Source organism: Rattus norvegicus, chromosome 4 (assembly GCF_021556685.1).
Source record: "Rattus norvegicus strain SHRSP/BbbUtx chromosome 4, alternate assembly SHRSP_T2T, whole genome shotgun sequence".
Taxonomy (NCBI): Eukaryota; Metazoa; Chordata; class Mammalia; order Rodentia; family Muridae; genus Rattus; species Rattus norvegicus.
The window spans coordinates 106,760,373-106,783,387 of NC_141537.1; positions in this window are offsets into that span (position 1 = coordinate 106,760,373).

Sequence of the window (23,015 nt, forward strand, 5' to 3'; positions counted from 1 at the left end):
ACATCAGCTAAAGGGTTCCCTAATGCCCGCCATCAGAGGCCATCTGACTATAAGCATATACTATAGGCTCATCATCCACATTGCATGGGAAACCTATAAGGGGTGACCTCTACATTGCCCTATGGGCACAACTTCTGCTAACAGCCTCTACCATGCTGCATCTCTGTGTTGTTGTTGACTATTTTAATAAATAAATCTATTACCTTAAAGGACAATCAGCTTTAGTGCTCTCCCTAAGTCGTTTTTTTAAAATCTTTATTAACTTGAGTATTTCTTATTTACATTTCGATTGCTATTCCCCTTCCTGATTTCCAGGCCAACATCCTCCTAACCCCTCCCCTTCCCCTTCTATATGGGTGTTCCCCTCCCCATCATCCCTCCATTACTGCCCTCCCCCCAACAATCACGTTCACTGGAGGTTCAGTCTTGGCAGGACCAAGGGCTTCCCCTTCCACTGGTGCTCTTACTAGGATATTCATTACTACCTATGAGGTCAGAGTCCAGGGTCAGTCCATGTATAGTCTTTGGGTAGTGGCTTAGTCCCTGGAAGCTCTGGTTGGTTGACATTGTTGTTCATATGGGGTCTCAAGTCCCTTCAAGCTCTTTCAGTCCTTTCTCTGATTCCTTCAACAGGGGTCCTGTTCTCAGTTCAGTGGTTTAACGATAGCATTCGACTATGTATGTGCTGTATTCTGGCTGTGTCTCTCAGGAGAGATCTACATCTGGTTCCTGTCGGCCTGCACTTCTTTGCTTTATCCATCTTATCTAATTGGGTGGCTGTATATGTATGGGCCACATGTGGGGCAGGCTCTGAATGGGTGTTCCTTCTGCCTCTGTTCTAAACTTTGCCTCTGTATTCCCTGCCAAGGGTATTCTTGTTCCCCTTTTAAAGAAGGGGTGAAGCATTCGCATTTTGGTCATCCTTCTTGAGTTTCATGTGTTCTGTGCATCTTCCCCCTAAGTCCTTAATCTCAGACTTTATAATAAGGAATAGGAAGAGTGGTTAAAGAATAGGAGCTACTTCCTGGTGTGTGTGTGTGTGTGTGTGTGTGTGTGTGTGTGTGTGTGTGTGTGTTAGATAGTAAATGATCTCAAGGAACTGTAGTCTGTCTCTCTTGAAATTTAGTGTTGAGGTATGAGAAGATTTTACAATGAGGTGGCGTATAGATTTTCATCTTGTAAAGAACACTCAGGCTTCTCTGTAGAAAGAAGATTGCATTTAGCACAGACTCTGGGCAGATTATAGAGGCAGAGAGATATCAGAGCAATAAACACAAGGAAAGATGCAGCCCAGGGCTGCCTTCTTAAGATTAGAGTGAAATGCAAGATAAGGCTAGACAGCTATGAGACAGGTACAGGTGCTACCCTTTCTCAGTATTACAATATATAAGGAGAGGTGCAAGGTAAAGAAGGCTCTATTAGGAGATTACAATGTTATTATTTATAAGGAAAATATGAAGACAGGAAAGGTTTGGGAATAACTATGTATCAATTAGTTTAAGGATATCTTCAATTTGAGTTTTCTAATTCATGATGAACTGAAATGAAACCCCTCTATCAAATGACCAGCACCTAGCACATGACAGATAATTCATTCTTCCCTCTGTGAGAGCACTGTCTCATGGCCTCTCTCTTATGGCACGCCTTTACTTCTGCTTGGAGTGCTATATCTTCCCCTATTTTGTCCCTTAGCAAGCAGGCATTCACTTCCCTTTCAAAGACTACCATAAGAAATCTATTTTCTTATTCTCTTCTGTGGTAGACATCTTCATCCTCATCCTCATTTTCTTACAGAGCTGAGTTGTATTTCTCCCTCCATCCTCGTCACATCAGACTATCATATATGTGCACATGCTTGTCTTTCATGATGGCTTGAGAGTGCCCTGAAGACAGGGGTGACCCTTGTATCAGTCACACTTCTAACTTTAGATCATAAATGACACACAAAAAATATATTTATATTCCCTCTCAAACGGCTCTTCTCTGTCCTGGAATCTCTTACCTACCTGGGTTATCTATTATTACATGATATGGGAACATAGCCTTATTCAGGGAGGGAGGAGGACTTACACCAGGACTTTGGTCATTTGCCTGGTGGCTCTACATTTTGGAAATGATGCAGAAGAGTGTTGTTGAGTTCAGTCCTATTTCTTACAGAGGATGGGCGGAATCATAACAGAAACTCCATGTCAGGAGATTTTTTTTTCTAGTTTCCTACTTGGCAAGGACATGTAGTAAGAGAATGTGCAGAAAGGAGCAGAGAGACTGAGAGAACTTGTACAATGTGTCTCTGGGCCTGACTAGACTCGGACATTTCTTTGTAGAATTTTGATTTAGAACCTTAGAGAACTGAGTTGGATGTCCAGTCTTTCTCAGTTCTTCCTTGGTACCCAGAGCATCTCACCTCACAAAAACATAGCTAAGCAAATACATCTAAGTTGCAATGCTAGAGTCAACTTAGTTGGCTATAAAAATTTGTGCATACAAGAAAGGCTAGTCTTGGGTACTCTGTGCCTAACGACTTAAAGATTCAGTTAACTTTTCTTGCACTGTGACACATAACATGGGAAAAACAATTTAACAAGGACAGGCTCTTTTTGCTTCATGGTTACTGAGGTTTCCTCCCATGGTCAGCTGGATCCATTATGGTTGAGCCCCTGGTCAGGCAAAGATCATGGTGAAAAGGGATTGTGGGGCAGATATATCCACTTTATGATAGCCAGGAGAGGGTATGGGGACTATGAATGCAAACACATGCCTGTGGTAGTGGACTTCTTCTTTCTTTTCCTTTGGTTTCATGAAGGGCCTCTGCCTACATTAAGGCCTGGTTTTCCCTCCTTTTATTAATAATCTGGAAATACCTTTATAATTCTCTCTCTCTCTCTCTCTCTCTCTCTCTCTCTCTTTTTCTCTCTCTCTCCCTCCTCTTCCTCCCTCTTCCCCTCCATCTCTCCCACCTCTCTCCTAGCTGCTTTGCAACCTACTCAGGTTGATATTCAAGATTGGCCATTACAGACTTTGCAATGAGGATCCTTTGGTTGGATGGTCGTAGGCTCTAAATTTGCCTGTGATCACCTAGTCCCATGCATGTAAGAGTCTGTCCTGCCAACCATTCTTGCAGTAGAGCTTAGATCTGGGGAAAGGTTAGAACCCCTAAACCTGGGGCTCTATTTGTCATTCCATCTGTATTCCAGTTTACCCCAAATTATGCCCATTTCTTTTGCCTCATGCCTAAACTTTTCTTAATCTGTTGTTATCAGTCTCTGCTCCACCCAGAGACCCTAATTTCTCTTTCTGTGATGAATATATTCCTATGGTTTCTACCCTCATGCTTTTTCCTGGATGCCCTTCAAACTGCCACCCTAACTGACTGACTGAAAAAGTTAACAGTTTGGTCTTAAAGCTCTAGTCTTGGCTTCAGGCTTATTTCCTGTCTTTCTGTTCCTAACCTCGCAACTTCTAGCTGCCTCTGCACAGGGCTGCTAGGGTGGCCCTGTCAGCTTACATTAGTGGTTTCTGTCTTTAGATGTGATCTCTGCTGGTTTTTTTCTTCTCTTCTCACAGTCAGAACTGCCAGTGTCAACACTTGCTTTTCTGTCGCTACACAATGGTCACTGTTTGTGGCTGCTTAATTTATTACCCTGGCGTTTGTAAAGAGAGACCAGAGGGATTTGTTCTAGAATAGAGCCAGGGATGTCATTTGTTCATTCCTGAGACATGTTGTACAGAAGCAAGACCATTTGGCTTGGGGAAGAGATAGAAACCATTGAAGTGACGGGCATGGACTCTGGGATTGCAGTAAAGGAGGTGTGTAAGGACAATAGGAAGGAGAGGTGGACTGTCACAGAAGAGGAGGGACTCAGAATGACAGGCATGTGGATGAACCATTGTTGAGATGTATTTGCTGAGATCACACCAAGAAACGGCTCTATAGGTTCCCAGAAGCTCATAGTTGGCTGGGGGTACTGTACCACCATGTTAGATAAGCTCGTTGGGGAAAACTGGGCAATTTGACAGAATGTGAAGGTGTGGGGGTGGAATGGTAGACAATGGGTTGTACTTCCCCACAGAGGCAACTGTACCATGTGGCATGCTAGTAGGGTGGCAGGACTTCTAAAATGTCTAAATGCAGTTAAATAATATTTGTTATACAGAACAGAAAAAAGGTCTTAAAACATAGCTAAGAGCTAGTGACAGCCTCTAATCTTAAGGTGCGTATTTTGTATTTTGAAATGCATAATAGCTGAGGCTATTAAGGAGCAAGGTGAGCTTTTCCAGGACCCAATGGTTGATTCATTGTAGGGAAAGAACGTGATGGCTCAGTGTTACATCTGCCTATCTCTATCATTTATATCTCTATTTCTATCTACATCTATCTCTATCATCTATCCATCATCTATATCTATCATCTATCTATTATGTATGTATGTATGTATGTATGTATGTATGTATATGTCATCTATCTATCTATCTATCTATCTATCTATCTATCTATCTATCTATCTATCTATCTATCTATCTATCTAGTCTACTTTCCATGGCTCTGTAGAAAAGCGGGCTTGAAGTACTTTACCATTCATCAACCAAAGGGATATAAAAATGCCAAAGGTACGGTTTCTCTGACTTCTTGGTTGGATCCTCTCCTACAAGTTCAGTGCGGTGAGTGTAGAAAGTTTTCTGGATTGCACTTAAACCTAAAGCATCAGAAGATTACTGTCTCTTTGGATATAATTGTCTTCATACAGACAATGAATCTGTAAACCTAAGGAACTTCAAACTTCCTCACAGGTCTAACCCACATGAACCTGTAATCACTTTAAATACCTTTGGAAGCCCTCATTTCAGGATCATTTGAGTCCTGATTGCCTTCTCATTTATCTTCCCAATCATCCCCTAAGAATCTATTCCCAGATCCTGAGTCCCCGTGGTTCAGTCTGTTAAGCAGTCATACAAAGTTCTGGGGTCTGCTTTCTACTCCCTAATATGATATCATGAAAACTCAATTCCCCAGGTAAAGAGCTAAGCATAGTAAATATTGAAACTGTATAAATACTTTTCTACATATGAAGAAAATTAAATTAAAAGACTGTGGAAAACAGCAGAATAATAGGACTAAAGGAAGTGGCCAGCTGCAAAACAAATACACACAAGTCCATAGTTTCATTTAGATCACCAATAGACCATATATATAGACATTTTGTAGATATATAGACACATGGCAGAATGCCTTTTGTCAATGCTGCAACCCATTACATTTACATAATTTTGATGGATTTATAGTGGTCTTTATCATAACCTGTGATACGACACAGAAACATAAGAAAAAGCCAGATATCATATAAGACACTCCAGGAAAGTAAGTATGGGTCTGTTCAATGACTTCACTAACTCAAGTCATCATGTCTGTTTAATTAATGCAGCTGAAGCATTTTCAGTAGGAAAAGAGAGCCAAAACCCAAGTTAGTAGGAGGCAGTCACTATGGTAACCTGCAAAGAAAAGAACTGACCCTTGAAGGAGTTATCAATGTTCTTTTGTCTACTCCCCTACTGCTTACTTCATGCTCTTTTAGCTAGGAGAAGAAGAATAAAGAAGTAGCAGTTATGAGCTCATAATGAGTTATGGCAATGGTGGTGAGGCGTAGCAGTTCAGGTAGATGGACAACTAAAATCGAAACATATTAATCCATCTGTATCGAGGACTCAAAGCAGCTTTGTGTGCGAAGATGAAAGTCATGAACTTGGAGTTTCTGCAGGATCTGCTCTTTTTGGAATCCTCTCTGCCCTGCCTGGAGACCATTCAACACACTGCTGGAGAAAAGAAAGAAAACTGCACAGAACTGAAGCCACAGGGTGGTTATTGAGCAGTGGGAAGGCTTCATATCCTTAATCAGAGAACATTAGTTTTGATTATTGAGTTGACCCTTGAGGCATTTAGAAGTAAGATCAAGGGGGATGCACTGAAAATGTTGGAAAATTAGTTATGGGTGAGTACTCTTTTCATAACTAATTTTAATAAACAGTAGAAATATCATTCTAAATGAAAATATTGCTCCATGGTGCCAAGAATCACTTGTTCTGTAAGGAGAATTTTATGACATGAGAAATGTGGTACAGCAGGATTTATGTGGCCCAGGGCAAAAGAGAGGTTAGCAGTTGCAATATGGGGTCTGGTTGGAATGAGCTGGTCACTCAAGGGCTAAGTGGAAAGCTTAATGAAAAGATCATCTAGCTGTCTGTCAGTCTGTCTGCCTGCCACTCTCTGTCTCTCTCTGTCTCTTTGTGTCTCTCTCTGTCTCTCCCTGCCTCTCTCTGTCTCTGTATCTCTCTCTCTGTCTGCTGTCTGTCTGTCTGTCTGTCTGAGAAATGATGCTCAATAGCCTGGGCCATCCTTGAGACAACTCTGCAGGGAAGGCTGACCTTGAATTCCCAATCTTTCTGCCTCTACCTCCCAGGTGTTGGATTACAGAACGTGCTGCCACATTCTAGTGAAAGAACTTCTTATAAGGTATCCACCAGACTAAAGGAATCTACCAGAAGCAGAGATATGGTGGCATGCATTGAGATAAGAAGGAAACAGGGGCTGCCTATAGGTCTTAAGGATCCTGGTAGAATAGCAGTATCTTTTTATTTTCTGTCTTCGTGATACTTGGACACTCTGAGGGCTATCTAATTTCTGTAGGTAGCAATTGACTTCTTTGTCAGTGTATTTTTAAAAAAAATATAAATCAATCAGTTGAATCTTGTATCCAGCCATTTCATTTGATCAAAATTGTATACCAAGTTAATTGCCTCCTTGTTCTAAATCGTTCCAGTGCTCCTGTGGTGGCTAATATTAGTCATCGAGTTGATATGATCTAGACAAACCTTTAGGGGATGGCTGTGATGGACTCTGTAGATGATGTTAATCATGGTGGGAAGACTCATCTTAAATGTGGACTCTATGGACTGGGGCGGAGAGAGAATATATCTAAAACAATATAATAGTCCAGATCTGTCTATAAATGTCAAGTTGGGCTTAGTACTGCAACTTTCAAATCCAGTCTTTTTCCCTTCATCTTATGATCCATTACTATTAGATTTAAATTTGCCAAGTATTCAAGAAACTCGTTATAATATTTTTTATATTTCATTATGATCTTAGTTATCTATTCTACCTTTTACAACTTTATCACAATAAATTCGATATTGCAATTTTCTGGGAAAAGGGGAAAATCAAGCCGAACACTAGCATTCATCTTTCTCTGCTTCCTGACTATGGAGGAAATGTGACCAGCTGCTCCTGCTCCTGCTGCCTGGCTTGCTTGCTATGGTGGATTGTATACTCAGATGTCAAGCTAAAACAAGCTCTGGCTTCTTTAATTTGATTTAGTGAGGTATTCTGTTACAGTATTGAGAAAAAGAACAGTCATATACCAGTTAGCTCAGTACTATTTGCAGCCCAGAGTCTGCCAACTTTTCTCAAACAACCCCTTTTGTTGTACCTCCTTGGAAGTTCCTTGATGCATGCTCCATTCCTGTCTTTTCTTCTGGACCAATGTGGACAATTGGTGAAGTGCTTCCTGGGTAATCACAAAGACCTGAGTTTGAGTCTCAGAACCCATGAAGAAAGCTGACTGTTGTGGAACGGACCTATAATTCCACCTCAGGAGGTAGAGACAGCCATCTGTGGTTCATTGGTCAGCCAGTTTAGCCTATTTGGAAATGCTAGGCCAGTGAGAATCCTGTTTCAAAATCCAAGATGATAAAACCCGAGGAAAAACACCTGAAGAAGTTCCATGGTTTTATATGTATGATTACACATATGCATGTAATATCAAATATGCATGTAAGTGTATAGATGCACATAAACACATATATGCATGTGTGTGCACATGTGCATATATGCAGCCCAACATTATAACTAGTGTTTTCATCTCTAGTCTTCCATGATACCAATATACATTGGTTACCCTCCCTCCCTCCCTCCCTCCCTCCCTCCCTCCCTCCCTCCCTTCCTCCCTCCTTTTTTTCTGACTCTCCCTCCCTCAGTGCTTTCCACACCCATGCTTGCTGAGCTTCCTTTTGTTCCAGATGCACATTAAACTATTTTAAAAGGCAAATTTCTCAACTTTTGCTATGTGGTGCTTGCCCATCGCTCTATGTTCCCAACCTTGACTCTGCCAAGCTCTCCTGTTACAGTGTGTTCCTATATTTTTGGTTGTGAGCCTAGCCTTTAACGGCTGAGCCATCTCTCCAGCCCAACAGTGTGTTCTTATCTCCAGGACAGACACACCAATGCCTTCCCTCCCCTTCCCCCTGAAGCACTTTGGTGAAGCACTTTGTAGGATGTACAGCTCAGTATTATTTAAGTAATCATTCAACTATATAATTAGCATATGCTATATATGTTAATTTTAGCTTGCCTTTTTATTCATTTCTTCCACAGTGGTTTTATTTCTCTATAAATTGTTGTAATTCTATTCTTTTACAGAAGTCTTAGGAACAGCAAGATTTCATCCAGACTTGTATCATTGAAATTTATGTATGTATGTATGTATGTATGTATGTATGTATGTATGCATCTTCTATCTATCTATCTATCTATCTATCTATCTGTCTGTCTGTCTGTCTGTCTGTCTGTCTGTCTATCTATCTATCTATCTATCTATCTGTCTGTCTGTCTGTCTGTTGGCATGCTTATTATAAATTATATGTACTCTTCTATGTGAGAACATATTATGTTAACTATATATTTCTGAATAGTGGAGGCCCACCCTCCAATTCTTCATTTCCATATATGACATACAATGTAATTTCAGAATGTCCCTACTTTGTTCTCTCTTTTTTTCTTGCCAGAGTTAAAGCCATGCTTGCTTTATTTCATGTATAGCAATATAGTTTACATATTATATAGCATTGAATGATTTACTTTGGTTTTAAACAAAAGAAATAAGTATTTCAGGTTATAAAAATCACTGTCCCCCAAAATGTGTTGCTGTGTTCATCAGTATGGTGAATTGTTAAATTATATGATATATATATATATATGATACAAATATATATGATACAAATATATATGATACATACATACATACATACATACATACATATATATATATATATATATATATATATATATATATATATATATATATAAAACCTTACATTTATCAGCTATCGCCAACATTTGTTTTGTCCTAGGCTTTCTGCTTGAGAAGGCGGATGTTTCTGCAGACAGGCAGAGGTGAGAGTCACAATGGTCAGGTGAATGGCTGTAGTGACTCGCTCTCACCTTCTGTCTGTGGCAAACATCAGTTTCTCCCTGGACTGTGGGATTCTCATTGGTCCTGCTGTTGATGACCCAGGGCATTAGACAGCACTAGGGCTCTCTTCAGATCGCAGTGTGTGTGTTTCACTTGATCACTGTCAGTGAGCTCCTCAGGTTAAATTCTCCCTCTCAGAGGTCATCTGTGTCTGCCCCACCAGGAATTGGCTAGCAACCTGGCATCCACTTTCACTTGTGAACAAGAGAGTTGTGGCCTTCTGCGGACTCTTAGCCAGCAGAGCACCTGTATCTCTTAGACTCTCACAGCATCTTCTTACCGTTAGTGTCATGAAATGTATTCAGTGCACACAGGCAGAACTGTCCCTTTGGCTATTCAACACTCCTTCATCTAATGGCCATGCTTCTGATTTCGAGAACTTGGTATTTATATTGGCGATTCTTGATCTTAACTACACATTAACAACAACTAGTCCAGTCCCATTGCCAGAGATGATTCGAATGATTTGGGTTAAACCCTGGACATAGGGAGTTTTGGAAACTTCCTATGGGATCTAAATCCCTGTCATAGGCCACTTGCCTAGACCTTGATGTTGTTTTTCTTTCCTGAACTGGTGCCACCCCCTCTTGTGTCTCCATCTCTCATATATTTGATTCATTTCACTTCTTATAAGTCTCAGTATTCCAGAATAAACTTTATTTTCTCAACAAAAAGACAGCACCCACATCTCTGAATTCTGTTTAGAGCCCAACAAAGTCTGTGCAGGCAGGGGGTATTTAAAAGTATCCAGGTGTCCTTGTACCGAGCTACAATGTCTCTTTGCAGAGGAGTACAGCAGAAAGTCCCCCTTTTCTCTTGTTAGATTGGGATTCCCACTCCAGAGGTGGCAGTGAGCCAGAAAGCCAAGGAGACAAATGAGTTTTGAAAATGTCAACATGAAAAATGAGAAAAGTACCTTTAACGGTTGGAAACCCACTCACATTTCTAGTCTTCTTACCAAGTCAGTTTGAAGGCAGCTTGGAGAAACTGTAGATGAGAGACCCCCATTTACCATCTAGATGCACAGAATAAATAATGGAATTTCAGTGTCTTGGAGAAGCAGCAGAGCCCTGACACCCAAAGAGAGGCTTTTATTCGTTTTTCCCCTGGGAAAACTAATTACAGCAAACCATTTCATCAAACTGTCCTGGAGAGAGGGTGCATTTGGTGGTGCCACTCTTGGAGAGAGGGAGTTTACTTAATAAAAGAAGATGACTTCAATTATGCTATTCTAAGGGGACAGAAATCAATTGTTTGTGTGATTTGTCATGAGGACTGCTGTTATAATTGAATTTTAAGGAGAAAGCAAATATTCCTGTTTTGGAAGCAGTGTCTTAATATTCCAAGGCATCCTGTTCACAATTGTGGTACCTCTTTATCTTTTGTGTCTTTAGCACTAGGCTGTCATGCTACTATATGTGACATATCTTTAACATTTGCAGTATTTCTGCAAAGTAGGAAATAGTATATCTGATATTCCGTGAAATTATAAAACTGCACACATGTAGTGTTAGAACTGACAAGAATTCAGGGCTAATTTACTTTTGTTTTCCCAAAGTGCTTTCTATTATAAATACACTTACACAACATACTCACTATACCACACACAGAAACAAATCACAATGTGCAACACACACACACACACACACACACACACACACACACACACACACACACACACCCAGACTCCAACCTAAGACTTTTGACTTTCTTTTTTTTTTCCCCTGGAGCTGAGGACCGAACCAAGGGCCTTGCGCTTGCTAGGCAAGCGCTCTACCACTGAGCTAAATCCCCAACCCCTGACTTTTGACTTTCTTCAAGTACTCAAGTAAATTTCATTCTTATGTTTCCCCCCGCCTCTCTCTTTCTCTCTCTCTCTCTCTCTCTCTCTCTCTGTGGGCATGTCAACTTCAGTCATGATCTATCCTTTTTATGTTTCATTGAGACAGGCTTTCTCATTGGCCTGTAACTCACCAAGAGAACTGGGTTAGACTGTTGCTCCAGGGATCGGTCTACCTCCACTCCCCCACCCAAGCACTGACATTACAAGCACATATGCACCATGCCTAGTTTTGTTTGGTTTGTTTGTAACTGGATTGTGGGGCTAATGGATGAAACTCAGACAGGTGCTTATGCTTACTAGGGTTACCAGATTACAGGCTACCTTCCTCTACCACGTAGCTGTGAATACTGATCTTTCTAATTAATCTTAAAGTTAGGTAAAGTGATTCTCTTAGCTTATGTCTCATATTTTGAAAGTTGTCATAGAGAATCTAGTTCATTTGCCTCTCTTTAGAAGTCTACATTAATCTTTTGAATACCTCTGAAAAATTCTTACTGAGACTATACAAGAGCTAAATTAAGCATGCACATATAATCGGGAGAGATTTGAAAACTTTATTGTGTTGAGTTGGAGCCTCTGAAAATAATGCACCCAGCTTTTCTTTAATTCCACTCAGGAGCACTGTTTGTCACTGTCATTATCACTTTATTAAAGTATATTGAAGCATTTTGATCGGTAGTAAATACCATTCTATTTTTAAGTTTAATATCTGTATGTTTTTGTCAATAAGTAGAAATACAATTGACTTTACTATGCTTTAAGAAAAAGACACATGAAAACAGAGATTGGATTAGATGGTTTCTAAGATGAATAAAATGAAGACCAGGTCCAGGGAAAAGTGAGAGAAAGACTCTCATGACCAGGACTTTTCTTCTTTGGGACCAGCTGGCTTGAAAACACTGGTGGAAGGAGCCGTCTGTCTACTGGGTGCTAACTAGGTCTTACACCTGATGCTGCCCTTGGCATTTAAGGTGATTAATGAAACTCTAGCCCGTGGTCGGGGGACATGGGCACTTCACACCTTGTCACCATCATCAGGTGTTCTTGCTCCCTGTCACATCACATCTGGATTGCAGTTAGCCTTCATGTCAGACACCTTGATTTCATTTCTCCCTTGACTTCTGTCCTCCTGACAGGAGCATCTTCCTTTAACACCGAGCTGTCCTTTCAGAGTCACTCGCTTGCTTACAAGTATTTGCTGTTTCCTCTCATGTGCAGCTCCTGTGTCTTGCTGTCTTGCTGTCCCTCCCATACAGTGTCCATCTGTATTCCATTCTTTTCCTGGACCAACCTTTCTTCCATTTCAGATGCATCGCTTTTCCCTCCTTGTTTCTTCCTTAGCTCTGGCGTCTTTCTCCTGAACTCACCCTCTCATTCTTCCTTTGTACAGAAAACCCCACAACAGCGTCAAGGCGCTTTGCTGCACAAAGTTTTCCTTGTTAGCCCATCCTTCCCTGGGTTTTACAATTTTAGGTGTGTGTTCCTGAGAATCTTGTCTCTTCCTTTTCCACTGGCCTCATTTGTGTTCTGCTACCAATGGTGCCCACTAACAGATATTTAATAAACTTGCCGTGTTCAGACACTCACAGGCTGAATGTTAGCCCTATGACATGGGGCTGCACTGAAATTTGCACACTTCTTTGCTTCTCTCATCTCAGAAAGGGAATGGCACAAGAAGGCGCCAATAACTACATGTGTAATAACTTTATTTTGCCAGCTGCTGTCTGAGAAAGGGTTCTACTTCAAGGGTAGCCAACCAGCACAAAGGAAGGCAGTAGAATATGGGAATGCATTTATTCATTTGGTCAGTCATCCATGCTCCTTTGAGTTTCAGATCATGAAGCCAATTGCCCTAGCACTGTTCCCTGAATAATTCATAATTTCCCTACTATTCTGAAATAACTTTTTATCATATCCTAACATCTGTTTTGTCCTAGAGTGATATATTCTGGGCTAGCTCTTCCATAGTTTTCTGAATTGTTTTAATGTTTGTTAGAGAAACATGTCTTTAATTTTTTTATTGAAAAAATTATTAGCTAGATTCACCCATCATTTTTACCCAAGAAGGAAAAACCAGACATACACTTGGGTAAGTGCGGTGCAGCTGTTATCCCTGCCTTGAAACATTCTTCCTGACTAGGAGGCCTATAAGACTCAGGGAATTAATGAAACTAACTGAACCCAGAAGTCAGAAATGTGGTGGAAACCATCTCCAAGGTTATACATGTAGCCCCAACTGCAGGGAGAAGAGGACTCTGGTGGAGCAGAAGTCTGTAATGCAGGGGACAAGGACTTCACTGATAGTGATCTACAGTGCAAAGGAGAAGAGGGCTCTCTGGTGAGGCTATCTGGAAGGTACACAGGGAGCTCTAGAACTGCAGCATTATTGTCCATGCTGGGAGGGACATCTTGGGAATGTGGCTGCCTTGAGGCATCCAGGTTCCTTTAGGTTACCCAGTCTGTCACCGAGCTCCTATACATAACCACAGTGAACTCACTGGGTCATTCTGGTCCACTTGAGGGGAATAATCCCTTTGGCTTGTAATCAGATCCCCATCTAGCATGAGGAAACCTCTACTTAGAACTCCCCAGGAAATATCATACCACAGTAAGTGTAGAGATTACATTTGGATTAGATTGTACTTCTATTAATACTGTACATTGATTTCAGAGAGAATTGGCACAATCGCTATTTATAATGATGTCATTCGAAACCATTTTGCTTTGGTGTTTATTGAAAATTTCTGTTGTACTTTTTGGAAGATAGCAAAATATGGATCCTAGAATCTGCAGTACATGAATATTTTTGAGAATCTTATAAGACACCTGTTCAGAGCACCTAAAGTGCTTCGCACACACCGAGCAATCAGTAGGGATCAGTAAGTTTGAGCACATATGTTGATGAGGATCAAAATCATGGCCATACTTGCTGGGGCTGCGAGGCGGCTCATCCATTATGAACACTTATTTTTCCCAGTTATGAAGGCTGAAAATCCAGGGCCATTTTCAGTTAGCTACTGCGTGTGGGCTTCTGCTTTAACACAGACTGCTGGCTCATTGTCTCCTTGCCTGATGGAAAAAGAGCAAGCTAGCTCTCTTTGTTTTGTAAGAACCTTGTAGTGGCTACATTGTAATTATCCACTTGTAATGACTTAGAATCTCCTGGGAACAGAGCCTCCTCTAAGGATTAGCTACATCAGTTTGGGCTGTAGGCACATCTGTGCTGAGATGGTCTTGATTGCCTTAACGGATGCAGGAAGACCCACTCTAAATCTTCTGGTAGCAGCTTGGATAAAAGGACACGGAAAAAGGAACACTCTTTCCTTCTGCCTGCTTGCCTTCGCTCTGATGGCAAGTTTTTAAGTCCTGTTGTTGTCAGTGTTGATTTCTTCACTGCTATGAGAACCACCTTCTTCAGGCTTCCTATGTGGACCGAAGGCCAGCAGCTCCACAGGAATCCTCTGTACCTTTAACACCAGATTGGGACTGCTCAGGCATCCAGTGTCCTGGACTGAGCAACTACTGAGTTTTGGGCCTCTGTGTTGTGAGACAGCCATTGTTGATCTACTCTGACCATACCATGTAAGCCAATCTAACAATTCTCCATTTTAGTATCTGTTATATTCCTCCAGAGACTCTTAATATGGACACTAACCCTGGTTTAGGCTCCTCTCCTAGGACTCAATTTCCTCCCAAAGGTTCCACATCTTAATACCCATGGAATCAAGGCTTAGGGGTTTAGACATTTGGGAGTCCATGATACACCCACCTCATTTCTGTGCGCCACCCCCTTCTATGAGATAAGGTGTGGGGGAGTGAATGATAAGTTTTTTTCCCTGAAATTTCTGTAAGTATTATGCTTATTTTCTCTGCAAGTCAATCTGAGGCCCTTTTGCATGAAATAAGCATTAAGACCCTTATATGGGTCACCTGGAAGGAAATTAAACAGACTCCTGTATGATTCATATACCACTCTCAATGACTGTGTTTCTCACTAATGTGGGAGACTTAATGTTTCTGTTTGTTTATTTATTTAGAGACAGGGTCTTCTGTAGCCCAGGTTGTCCCAAATTCACTAGGTAGCTGCAGATGACCTTGAACTCCTAATTCTCCACCCCCCCCCAAGCTCTGGGATTACAGGTGTGCATCACCACCCCAGGCTGAGATTCAGTAATTCTTAATGAGCTTTTAAATATTTCAATTTTCTCTTTATTGATGTTATAAATCTTTGCTTAGTTTGAGAGATACTTTGCTTTCAAAGGACCAGTCCCTTTATCTCTTTCTCCAGGGTAATTTTCTCCACTCTGGGCCTTATTTTATTTTTATTTGTATTCTTAGTTTTCCTCTGGTGCTTTGTGTACACTTTTAGTTTTGTCCTTTCATATAATTTGAACTTAAAAGCACTATTTCATTTATTTTCCTTGCCTTTGGCTTACTAATGAAGTCATTTATGTTTATGATATTGTCTCCAAACTTGACTTTTATACACGCCTTATTGAAATTGATGTATACGATTTCTCATCTAATAATGTATAATTTCAGTGTGGGTTTTTTCATTGGCTCAAGAGTTATTATTTAAGACAGTAAAAGTCATTGTCTTATTATGGCATTTTACTTTTTAATATCCATGTGGCCATTTACTTTTGCTTTTATTTTAGTGAATGATAGAGACAACAGCATATGCATTTCTGAGTGGGATAGTTTATTGACTAAATATCAGATACATGCTTTGTAAATGTTCCACAAAGTTTTCAACAAAACATTTGTTTTTCTCAAAGGCATTTGCAATTGTTCCCTTTCCTACACTACTCACATCCAATTTATTACCAAATTCTATTAAATGTCAGGAAAAAAATATCTTTTCAACATCTGTTTCAAAAGTTATGACTTTCACCTCCTTTCAAGTGGTTGTATTCTCTCCCTTGGCCCACTGGTATTGCTTTCTCAGGGACACTTGTACTCTTGCTCTTTTGCAATCAATCGTTGCCCACGTGACTAAAGCAAGGGAGGTAGCTCGAGCCCCTTCTCCAAGTCAGAGGATGCTGTCCATTAATTTGTACTCCTAGGACAGAAACAATACCAAGGTGCACTGTAGGGTTGAGTGCCCATCTACCCCCCACCATGTGACCACACCCCCTTACCATTTGCTTACTGTGATTTAGTTACAGAAGCCTCCTTTTGAGGAGAGCCAGAGTACCAGGTCTACTGAGAATCTGTGCCTCCCATGCCATGGTCTCTTCCTTGTGCTTTCCCAGTATAACCTTAATGTACTTCATAATTGAGTATGCATTTGTTATGAATTCAAAGACTATTTGTCTACTAAGCCAAAACCTCAACAAATGTATAACCTTTATTTATGAGCTGCAGCAGTCGTTGCTTAGCACACTTTCAAAGGACCATAATCTCTCAAAAATATGTTAAAAGGAAGAGTGACTTCGGCAGAGCACAGCAAATGACATGTATCCCAATATTAAACCTTATTAGTTTTAGTATTCACAATACACATGCTTATGTGTTTGTTCCTCTTCATCAGCCAAGCGTGGAGCAGCAAGTATTATCGTTTCCACCACAATTAAGTTTCTGTCAATTTCTCAGATTCCTGTCATATTTGGCTTTATGAATGCCAATGCAATGTTGTTCAGAGCATAAACGGGTCTTTTGACCATTGCAATTTGCTATGCTTTGGAACTCTTTTCCTTAGAACTAGTGGAGTCCAATGTGAGCTTTCTGCAGTGGACTGTGAAGGAAGGAGCATAAAAGATTGTAGAAACATTTATAAAACTGAAGAACAGGGAAACACTAAGGCCTTGTATCTGTGTGTGTGGGGAGAAAGAGAGAGAGAGAGAGAGAGAGAGAGAGAGAGAGAGAGAGAGAGAGAGAGAGAGAGAGAGTCTGTGTGTGGGAGAGTATGTGCATGTGTGTGTGTCTGTGTTGGGGAGAGTGTGTGTGTGTGTGTGTGTGTGTGTCTGTGTGGGGGAGAGCGTGTATGTTTGTGGGGGGAGAGTGTGTGTGTGTCTGTGTGGGGGAGAGTATGTGTGTTTGTGTGTGCATGCGTGTGTGTGTGTGTGTCTGTGTGTGTGTATGTGTTTGTGTCTATGTTGGGGGAGAGTGTGTGTGTGTGTCTGTGTGTGGGAGAGTATGTGCATGTATGTGTGTTTGTGTGTGAGTGCATGTGTGTGTGTGTCTGTGTGTATGTGTGTGTGTGTGTGTGTCTGTGTCTGTGTGGGGGGAGAGTGTGTGTGTGTCTGTGTTTGGGAGAGTATGTGCATGTATGTGTGTTTGTATGTGAGTGCATGTGTGTGTGTGTGTCTGTGTCTGTGTGGGGGGAGAGTGTGTGTGTGTCTGTGTTTGGGGCAAGTGTGTGTGTGTGTGTGTGTGTGTGTGTGTGTGTTCATTTTTGATTGATTTTTCAGGCTAGGTAGGCCTAGGGCTTGCTCATCACCTTCATGCTTTCAGTGATCAAAGTAGTTAGAATCTTTGCATGTCATAAACTGAAATCTGATGAATATGACTCTCTTGAGGTGGATTTGACGTCCCTATTCTGTTTTGCCTGAGCCTTGTGAAACAGCGTTTTGGTGGGCTAACCCTCTGTATCATAGACTTCTGTCTGGTCAGAGTTCTAGAAGCCACTGAGTCAAGGACAAAAAATTTACTACAGTGTTCTCTTTCTTGCTGTTCCTGAATACTACAATTGGCTTTTGGCAAGATTTAGCACTGCCAGTGTTGTTGAGCTAGGACAGAAACCATAGTACTGGGATCGTGTTAACAACCAACATGACAGAGTGATGTGTGACAGAAATATAAGGAGGAAAATCAGTCTGAAGAAATAGAGGAATGTGTGTCAGACTGAGTGGCAGGCAAACTTTCAGCTACCATGCCATTTGGTCACTTAAAAAAGTCACTGAAATACTATTAACCATTAAAACAATGGTGTTGAAAATCTCTGGGCTACAGTAGGCTACTACACTTTCACAAAGACACAGCCTGACTTGCCACTGGATCTTCAATGGGATGAAGTGTTGAGATATTTTGGAAGAGCTGCAGCTGCTTGGTGAGGCCAGGAGTGATCAGCTCTAACCACTATGTACAAACAACCAGTCTTTATCCAAGCTAAAGAGATAATGTGACCCAGAGTCTGGACAGAGAATGGAGAGAAGTACTTTTTCCAATATCTAACTGGGTTTGGTGACATCAACAAACAATTGCTACATTTCCCTAGAAGGCTTTATGTTGGGCCTTTTAAATGGAAAAGCCAGTCATCTGTGTGAGCAGGAAATATTTACCAACCAACCAACCAACCAACCAACCAAACAAACAAACAAACAAACAAACAAACAAACAATGTTTTGCTCTCTGAAGTGCCCAGTAGACTGCCCTTGGCTGATTCCAGATACAATCAAGGTGAGAATGAAGACCAACCATCGCATTCATCTTGTAATTATTACTGTTGCTTCAAGTTATTCTGAAATCTGTTACCTTCCAACATTGTCAGCTGACCACACAAGAGACAGAATTATACATATTTTTACAAATCCTCCATTTAATTGGGTGCAGCTAGAGAAAAAAATCATCCCAAATGAGGTAAACCAGACCTAAAAGGACAAAAATTATATGTATCCTCTTATGTGTGGATGCTAGCCTTTTACAAATTTTTGTTGGATATTTTATGTATTTACATTTCAAATGCTATCCTATTTCCCTCTCTCCCATTTCCCCTTCTCCTTTCCCTGCTTCTATGAGGATGCTCCTACTCCCACCCACTTACTCCCACCTCAACACCCTAGCATTCCATACCGGGGAAACAAGCCTTCATAGGACCAAGGGCTTTTTCTCCTACTGATGATGGATAATACCATCCTCTGCTACATATGTGGCTGGAGTCATCAGTCTCTACATGTGTTCTCATTGGTTGGTGGTTTAGTCCCTGGGTGCTCTGGTGGTGTCTGGTTGGTTGATATTGTTGTCTTCCTATGGGGTTGCAAACCCCTTCAGCTCCTTCAGTCTTTTCTCTAACTCCTCCACTGAGGTCCCCTTGTTCAGTCCAATGGTTAGCTGAAAGCATCCTCATCTGTATCAGTAGGGCTTTGGCAGAGCTTCTCTGGAGTCACCCATATTTGGCTCCTGTCAGCAAGCACGTCGATATTCATAAGGGAAATTGGTTTGAAGTTCTCTTTCTTTGTTGTGTCTTTGTGTGGTTTAGGTATAAGAGTAATTGTGGCTTCGTAGAAGGTATTCGGTAGTGATCCATCTGTTTCAATTTTGTGGAAGAGTTTGGATAATATTGGTATGAGGTCTTCTATGAAGGTTTGATAGAATTCTGCACTAAACCCGTCTGGACCTGGGCTCTTTTTGGTTGGGAGACCTTTAATGACTGCTTCTATTTCCTTAGGAGTTATGGGGTTGTTTAACTGGTTTATCTGTTCCTGATTTAACTTCGATACCTGGTATCTGTCTAGGAAATTGTCCATTTCCTGAAGATTTTCAAGTTTTGTTGAATATAGGCTTTTATAGTAAGATCTGATGATTTTTCGAATTTCCTCTGAATCTGTAGTTATGTCTCCCTTTTCATTTCTGATTTTGTTAATTTGGACGCACTCTCTGTCTGTGTCCTCTCGTTAGTCTGGCTAAGGGTTTATCTATCTTGTTGATTTTCTCAAAGAACCAACTTTTGGTTCTGTTGATTCTTTCTATGGTCCTTTTTGTTTCTACTTGGTTGATTTCAGCTCTGAGTTTGATTATTTCCTGCCTTCTACTCCTCCTGGGTGTATTTGCTTCTTTTTGTTCTAGAGCTTTTAGGTGTGCTGTCAAGCTGCTGACATATGCTCTTTCCTGTTTCTTTCTGCAGGCACTCAGCGCTATCAGTTTTCCTCTTAGCACAGCTTTCATTGTGTCCCATAAGTTTGGGTATGTTGTACCTTCATTTTCATTAAATTCTAAAAAGTTTTTAATTTCTTTCTTTATTTCTTCCTTGACCAGGTTATCATTGAGTAGAGCATTGTTCAATTTCCACGTATATGTGGGCATTCTTCCCTTATTGTTATTGAAGACCAGTTTTAGGCCGTGGTGGTCCGATAGCACGCATGGGATTATTTCTATCTTTCTGTACCTGTTGAGGCCCATTTTTTGACCAATTATATGGTCAATTTTGGAGAAAGTACCATGAGGAGCTGAGAAGAAGGTATATCCTTTTGCTTTAGGATAGAATGTTCTATAAATATCCGTTAAGTCCATTTGGCTCATGACTTCTCTTAGTCTGTCTAGGTCTCTGTTTAATTTCTGTTTCCATGATCTGTCCATTGATGAGAGTGGGGTGTTGAAATCTCCTACTATTATTGTATGAGGTGCAATGTGTGTTTTGCGCTTTAGTAAGGTTTCTTTTACGTATGTAGGTGCCCTTGTATTTGGGGCATAGATATTTAGGATTGAGAGTTCATCTTGGTGGATTTTTCCTTTGATGAATATGAAGTGTCCTTCCTTTTCTTTTTTGATGATTTTTAGTTGAAAATTGATTTTATTTGATATTAGAATGGCTTCTCCAGCTTGTTTCTTCCGACCATTTGCTTGGAAAGTTGTTTTCCAGCCTTTCACTCTGAGGTAGTGTCTGTCTTTGTCTCTGATGTGTGTTTCCTGTAGGCAGCAGAATACAGGGTCCTCGTTGCGTATCCAGTTTGTTAATCTATGTCTTTTTATTGGGGAGTTGAGGCCATTGATGTTGAGAGATATTAAGGAATAGTGATTATTGCTTCCTGTCATATTCATATTTGGATATGAGGTTATGTTTGTGTGCTTTTCTTCTCTTTGTTTTGTTGCCAAGACGATTAGTTTCTTGCTTCTTCTAGGGTATAGCTTGCCTCCTTATGTTGGGCTTTACCACTTATTATCCTTTATTGTGCTGGATTTGTAGAAAGATATTGTGTAAATTTGGTTTTGTCATGGAATATCTTGGTTTCTCCATCTATGTTAATTGAGAGTTTTGCAGGATACAGTAACCTGGGCTGGCATTTGTGTTCTCTTAGGGTCTGTATGACATCTGTCCAAGATCTTCTGGCTTTCATAATCTCTGGCGAAAAGTCTGGTGTGATTCTGATAGGTCTGCCTTTATATGTTACTTGACCTTTTCCCCTTACTGCTTTTAATATTCTTTCTTTATTTTGTGCGTTTGGTGTTTTGACAATTATGTGACGGGAGGTGTTTCTTTTCTGGTCCAATCTATTTGGAGTTCTGTAGGCTTCTTGTATGTCTATGGGTATCTCTTTTTTTAGGTTAGGGAAGTTTTCTTCTATGATTTTGTTGAAGATATTTACTGGTCCTTTGAGCTGGGAGTCTTCACTCTCTTCTATACCTATTATCCTTAGGTTTGATCTTCTCATTGAGTCCTGGATTTCCTGTATGTTTTGGACCAGTAGCTTTTTCCGCTTTACATTATCTTTGACAGTTGAGTCAATGATTTCTATGGAATCTTCTGCTCCTGAGATTCTCTCTTCCATCTCTGGTATTCTGTTGGTGAAGCTTGTATCTACAGCTCCTTGTCTCTTCTTTTGGTTTTCTATATCCAGGGTTGTTTCCATGTGTTCTTTCTTTCTTTCTTTTTTTTTATTAACTTGAGTATTTCTTATATACATTTCGAGTGTTATTCCCTTTCCCGTTTTCCGGGCAAACATCCCCCTCCCCCCTCCCCTTCCTTATGGGTGTTCCCCTCCCAACCCTCCCCCCATTGCCGCCCTCCCCCCATAGACTAGTTCACTGACGGTTCAGTCTTAGCAGGACCCAGGGCTTCCCCTTCCACTGGTGCTCTTACTAGGATATTCATTGCTACCTATGGGGTCAGAGTCCAGGGTCAGTCCATGTATAGTCTTTAGGTAGTGGCTTAGTCCCTGGAAGCTCTGGTTGCTTGGCATTGTTGTACTTTTGGGGTCTCGTGCCCCTTCAAGCTCTTCCAGTTCATTCTCTGATTCCTTCAATAGAGGACCTATTCTCAGTTCAGTGGTTTGCTGCTGGCATTCGCCTCTGTATTTGCTGTATTCTGGCTGTGTCTCTCAGGAGCGATCTACATCCGGCTCCTGTCGGTCTGCACTTCTTTGCTTCATCCATCTTGTCTAATTGGGTGGCTGTATATGTATGGGCCACATGTGGGGCAGGCTCTGAATGGGTGTTCCTTAAGTCTCTGTTTTAATCTTTGCCTCTCCCTTCCCTGCCAAGGGTATTCTTTTTCCTCATTTAAAGAAGGAGTGAAGCATTCACATTTTGATCATCCGTCTTGAGTTTCGTTTGTTCTAGGGATCTAGGGTAATTCAAGCATTTGGGCTAATAGCCACTTATCAATGAGTGCATACCATGTATGTCTTTCTGTGATTGGGTTAGCTCACTCAGGATGATATTTTCCAGTTCCAAACATTTGCCTACGAATTTCATAAACTCGTTGTTTTTGATAGCTGAGTAATATTCCATTGTGTAGATGTACCACATTTTCTGTATCCATTCCTCTGTTGAAGGGCATCTGGGTTCTTTCCATTTTCTGGCTATTATAAATAAGGCTGAGATGAACATAGTGGAGCACGTGTCTCTTTTATATGTTGAGGCATCTTTTGGGTATATGCCCAAGAGAGGTATAGCTGGATCCTCAGGCAGTTCAATGTCCAATTTTCTGAGGAACCTCCAGACTGATTTCCAGAATGGTTTTACCAGTCTGCAATCCCACCAACAATGGAGGAGTGTTCCTCTTTCTCCACATCCTCGCCAGCATCTGCTGTCACCTGAGTTTTTGATCTTAGCCAATCGCACTGGTGTGAGGTGAAATCTCAGGGTTGTTTTGATTTGCATTTCCCTTATGACTAAAGATGTTGAACATTTCTTTAGGTGTTTCTCGGCCA